We start from the raw sequence: 5,832 nt of genomic DNA, 5'->3' as shown, positions 1-5,832 counted from the left end.
GACTTAATTTAGCTTTTAGAAAGATTTATTAAGTCACTATTTGTGATATTTAAAAAAGTTTGACTGACTTTCTGTGTAATATTAATAATAATTTATTTTATTAGTAAAAGAATAAATATCATGTTATTAGTAAAAAAGGTCATTGACACTCTCAAATACTAAAGACCTATCATGGTGGTGGACCTACAATTGAGTGGTTGCTCGTGTGGGTGGCAATCAACTCTAGTGAACAATTAATGAGAGAATGACTATTGCAATGAGAAGTGAGCTCTCTACAATTAGAGACTGACAATGTAACATCAAGTCACTCTTGGACAAAGAGACTATCTATACATCCAAACTCAACCTCGGGCAATCAAGACAAAGTATCTACCTTTACCCAAACTTGCTTGACTCAAGGGGTAAGAACTCATCTCAGATAAGATGATCTTGGGGGGTGGTGGTGGTAGAGTTCAGGAAGACCCTTCAAATGCTGAGCTTTCAACAGGGAAATAGGGGGGAAAAACCTGTATCTGTCCCAGAACTAGTTATTAATAATATTTTTTCTCATATAAGAACAAATGACACAAAAGAGCTACAGTGCTATACTCAACAGTTATTGTCCTTTGTTCACGAAGAACACGGAAATGATATCACTGTTAGAATCTTACAGTGTGTTCAACTGTGACTGATCAGACTAATATGAACCTAGAATTCTATACCACAGGTCAGGGGGCAGAAACAATTCATGTGAACTCTTGGGGTGGTTATAATAAACTTGCATATCTCATGTTTACTTCCTTTGAACTGCTGCAATTCTACCATGCTCATAGAGTACTCACATTCTCTAATGAGAGCATGCCATGCTGGCTTATCCTATGCCAATGTCTACCATGCTGAAAATCAATTCCAGAGTTATCAGACAAGATCTTGAGAGTATCCCTGCATTGCTTTTTCTGATGCTCTTGTGAGCACTTGCCCTATATGAATTCTCCATAAAATGGACTTTTTGTCAAGTATATTTATTTGGCATTCAAATAATGTAGTCAATCCATAGGAGTTGTACTCTCTGTATTAAAGTTTGAAAGCTTTGTAATTTTGTTCAATTTACTGCCAAAACATCCTAAGAATCTTTCTAAGACAATTTAAATGGAAGTGAGTCAGTTTCCTGGCCTGGTGCTAGTAGACGTCCAGGTTTCATATATTGTATACATTGTGTACAACAATGGGGTCAGCACCACTCTGCAGACCTTTGGTTTAGTAGTCAGTCTGACATCTCTTTTCTCCCAAACTTTCACTCAGAGCCTCCCAACAATGAACTAGCTTTGGCAATATGTGTTTCAACCTTATTATAATATGTTCATCACTGGAAAGTATACTGCCAAGGCAAGTGAACTTATTTATAGTATTCAAAACTTTTCCATTTGCTGTAATCAATGATTCCTCATATTCATGGTGTGGTGCTGGCTGATCGACCACCAGTGTTTTCTTGGTGTTAATTGGTAGGTCAGAGTTAGCACAAACATCAGAGAACTGATATATACCGTGTTGCATCTCAGTTTCAGAGAATTCACTGAGCACATCATCATATGCAAACATAAAATCATGCATTGTTATTCCCTCCACTTTGGTCTTGCTTTGCAGTCTCTTCAAATTGAAGAAATTACCATCAATGCGATTGCAGACCTTGAGGTCATGCTCATCCTCAGTAAAGGCATTTGACAACATGACTGAAACATCAGGCTAAAATACAAGAAAGGAGACTAATGTCATTCAAAAATCTCCTCTTCAGTTAGAATACCAACCTGGGAGAGTTGATTTCAAACTGAGGTAAATTGTCAGTGGTTTCAGAATTGATTGATGATGATCTGATTAGAACACTGTGGAAGTATTCAGCCCATCTCTCTAGGATCATCTCCCTATCACTAATCAATGTGACTCCATTAGCACTGAGTAGTTGATGCACCATAGGTCTTTGCCCCATAATTTGTCTTCAGGGCATCATAAAAGTGCTTCAGATTATTGCATGTTTGTAAAACTGTATTACATTTGCCTTTTTTACTGAGCCAAGAATCCTCTCTAAGGTTGGATTGTACTTCACTTTTTTTTTAGATTTTTGCAATGCACTGGGTTTAAGTAACTTGCCCAAGGCCACACAACTAGGTAATTATTAAGTGTCTGAGGCCGGATTTGAATTCAGGTACTCCTGACTCCAGGGCTGGTGCTCTATCCACTGTAGTACCTAGCTACCCCTGTACTTTACTTTTGATGGAATTAAATGCTACTTTCTTAGAAATGGATGAACAATTATCTTCTGGAATTCTCATTTTGAAACTTCCATACTTCCCCATCATTTTTATCACACCGGTTTTAATGTTTGCAAGCATTCCGATCCTGATGAGTAAATGCAGTGCTGTACACCAAATCTCATAAAATTCCTCACTCTTCACTGCACTACTTTTCCTCCAAATTAGCAATAATGTGTTCAGGCTCAGAGAAGCACTCTAATCTTGATATGAATTCTTCTGGTAGTCATTTTTGCCTTCAGGTCACCTTTTTGATTTTGAATGTGAATATTTAGTTTATAGAGGGTGAGTGTGTGATCAACTCAGTACTCAATACACACATTGCCTTCATCATTCTCATGTCCTATTTCTTCTCCTTCCAGGCACATAGATTATTAAAAGTCAGTTTATTTTGAATGTGCATAAATGAAGTTTGATTGTGTTTGGGTAAAAGATATTGAAGATGATAAGGTAATGAGATGCACTAGCCTTTAGTAGTAAATGCCCTGCTGTTTCCATCACCATTCCTTCCAAGTTCTCCCTTCCAAGTTCTCCCTACTCTAGCATTGAAGTCAACCAGAATTATTAGCTTGTCCACTTTTGGCACTTATATAATAAGGATCTCCAGGTCCTCATAAAAGTTTTCTTTCAATTCTTCAAGGTCTGTCATGACAGGAGCATAGCCACTGATGATTGTGTCATAGCATTTTCCTGCAAGTGACAATTTATTTCATAAGCCTGTAGGCATATAAGCCTGTTGATTAGATTGTTTTTATTTTTTTTTATTTTTTGCAAGGCAATGGAGTTAAGTGGCTTGCCCAAGGCCACACAGCTAAGTGATTATTAAGTGTCTGAGGTCTGATTTGAACTCAGGTCCTCCTGATTCCAGGGCCGGTGCTCTATCCACTGTGCCACCTAGCCACCCCTAGGTTGCTTTTAATTGCAAACCTACACCAGCTTCACAGTGCTCCCCTTCACTGAGGAGGTCATTCCAGAAAAATGTGTATCCAGTTCAGACTTCAGTAAGCTGTTCTTCATTTGCTAGTCTTGATTCACTTAGGGCTGTTATTTGAATGTGGTACCTGTTAAGTTCTCTCCCAAGAACTGTTCATCTTTTAAGTCTATAGGATTTTGTATTATTTATGATGTTCATATAGTTCATGTACCCCAAGTTATGAAACCACTTGCAAGATTACACAAAATTTACATAGTGTGACAAAATATTCTTAATTAATCTGAGTGATTTACTTACCTGTGTCAGGTTATCCAGTGGCTTCATAGAACTTCTTAATTGATCAGATATCTTTACACCAAGTATAAATATTTTGATTGATTCATTAGAATTATTTTCATCTGCTTAAGGATGGATGTAGTTGGCAATAAGAAAACCGATGCCATCCATCAAGAGCTGCTTTTCAAATATCCTTAACATGTTTGACTTTTTTCTTTAGTCTCAAGGAACGAATTGTTTCTTTAGTTTGCCAAATAACATTTCTAGACCTGTGCCAATGATCTCATCCCCTCCATCTTCCATAGGAGTTTTCCTTTCAATTATTCTCTTCTCAATATAATCTCCAATCACTCTGTATTCATTGACTCTTTCTTTACTGCTTATAAACGTGTTAAACCCTGATCCTTGCCCAGTTATTAGCCTATATCTTCCCTCACTTACTCTTATACAGTCCTAAAAAAATTAATGGTCAAAATCATTCTGTCCATTTCTATATGTTTCTCTTTTGTCCTTCCTCCCTCACTACTGACATCCTTCAACTGCTCTTTCAATGGTTTCTGTTTTAAATTCCCATTTCTTTTAAATTTTTTTGTTTAAAGAGATAAACTTTCTTGAGACGTTTTATATTATATTTGAGGAGGTTGAGAAGAAAAGTATAAGGTTCCATAAGAAGTGATAACTTTGAAAAAAGTATCCTACAGCCTTTCTTCCCAAAAGCCTTCTGAATGATTGAATTTTCTAGCATTTCATAGCAATCATTTACCATGCTTTATATTACTCTGAGAAAGTATATTTTCTTTAGGTATGTTAAAAACTTATGGAAATGAATATAACAGATGTATTATCCATTTTAAGGTTCTAAATCACAATTTTTTTCAAGAGAAAATATAGTCAAGGGGAAAACTCAAGCTTTATTCAAATTAATATTAGAATTAGAGTAGAAAATTGATGCTGTTTTTCAATTCTTAAGTTTGAAAATTACTTTCTAAAAAAATATAGAGATAAATAAGGCAAAAGTGCTTTTTTGCATTTAAAAACCACATAATAGCTTTAATTATATCTACTCTTTCAGACATGGGCTAGGACAGATAAATGAATAAATATATATATATATATGTATGTATTAATGCATATAATATAGTATATATGTGCATATAATATTAGAAATGATTCATTAGAAAAGTGGTTTGGGGAATAAAATTTTTCTACATTAGAAATAAAGTGTAGAACCAATTTGTTTGCCCAGGACCTTTGAGAGATGTCACCTGATCTTGTAATAACTAATTTGACAGATATGGACTTAGGACTTGGGTGTGTCTTAAATGTACATAATCAGTGAGTTATATGGTATTCAATTAAGTTACATTTTATTTATGGCTATAAACAACTCAGATATCTTATAAAGGCAAGATTATTTTTTGTCATGTCTGCAAAGGTAATTTCCTAGAGCACTGACATTGTGTCTTCATTTGCCAACTATGACAGTGAATTGAGGACATGATTTTGATAATTCACAGATTAACAAACTCTGAGCTGCATCTGGTTCAATTCATATGTGAAAAAATATTCACCTGTAAAAAATTAATAGACAACTGACCATTAATATTCTTTGCACAGAATATTCAATTAAGGGGTAGAATACACCAAATTCAAAGGCAGCTCTTTATTCTTTTGACTAGCTGCAATTTCTAGGAAGTTTTTTTCCTTATATCAAGTTAAATTCTCTTCCTTTCAAATCCTACTTTTTATTCTTAACTCTTCTTTCTGTAACAAAGCACATGCTATATTCCTTGCCCAGATCAGAGTTAAAGAACAGTTTACTATGTAATACTAGATCATTTGCCTTTCACTAGTGTTCTTATTCCTCACTATTTTTTGTTTATTTGATTTTGATGCTGAGACAGATATTTACCAATTTCCATTTTTGGAATTGATTTGGTATGCATTCTATATGAATAAAATGAATCAATAAAGCACATGAGAATCATCAGTGTAATTATTCTGGAAGATAGTCAGACTTAAAGCATTGAAAGAATACTAGGATCCATTTCCATCAAAGCAGGGATAATATATGAATAAAATATAAAACTACCACACAAATGTTGGAAATTGTTTTTTCCCAAGTGATCTTTCACAATGCTTCCATACTTTAGCAAGGAACTCTGGGTGTTTTGCAATATCCTAAGTTACTTTATCTCCAATGTCTGCCTATCTGTCATCTAGTTGATCCTCACAGTCACTGTGCATGTATGCAATACACTAGCAAAAGCTCAAAAGTCATTTGGAAAATATTACTAAACATGATATTACTAAACAGGGTTATCAGCCTACAGAAAG

Source organism: Macrotis lagotis, chromosome X (assembly GCF_037893015.1).
Source record: "Macrotis lagotis isolate mMagLag1 chromosome X, bilby.v1.9.chrom.fasta, whole genome shotgun sequence".
NCBI classification, from domain to species: Eukaryota; Metazoa; Chordata; class Mammalia; order Peramelemorphia; family Peramelidae; genus Macrotis; species Macrotis lagotis.
Note: the sequence above shows the minus strand (reverse complement) of the source record.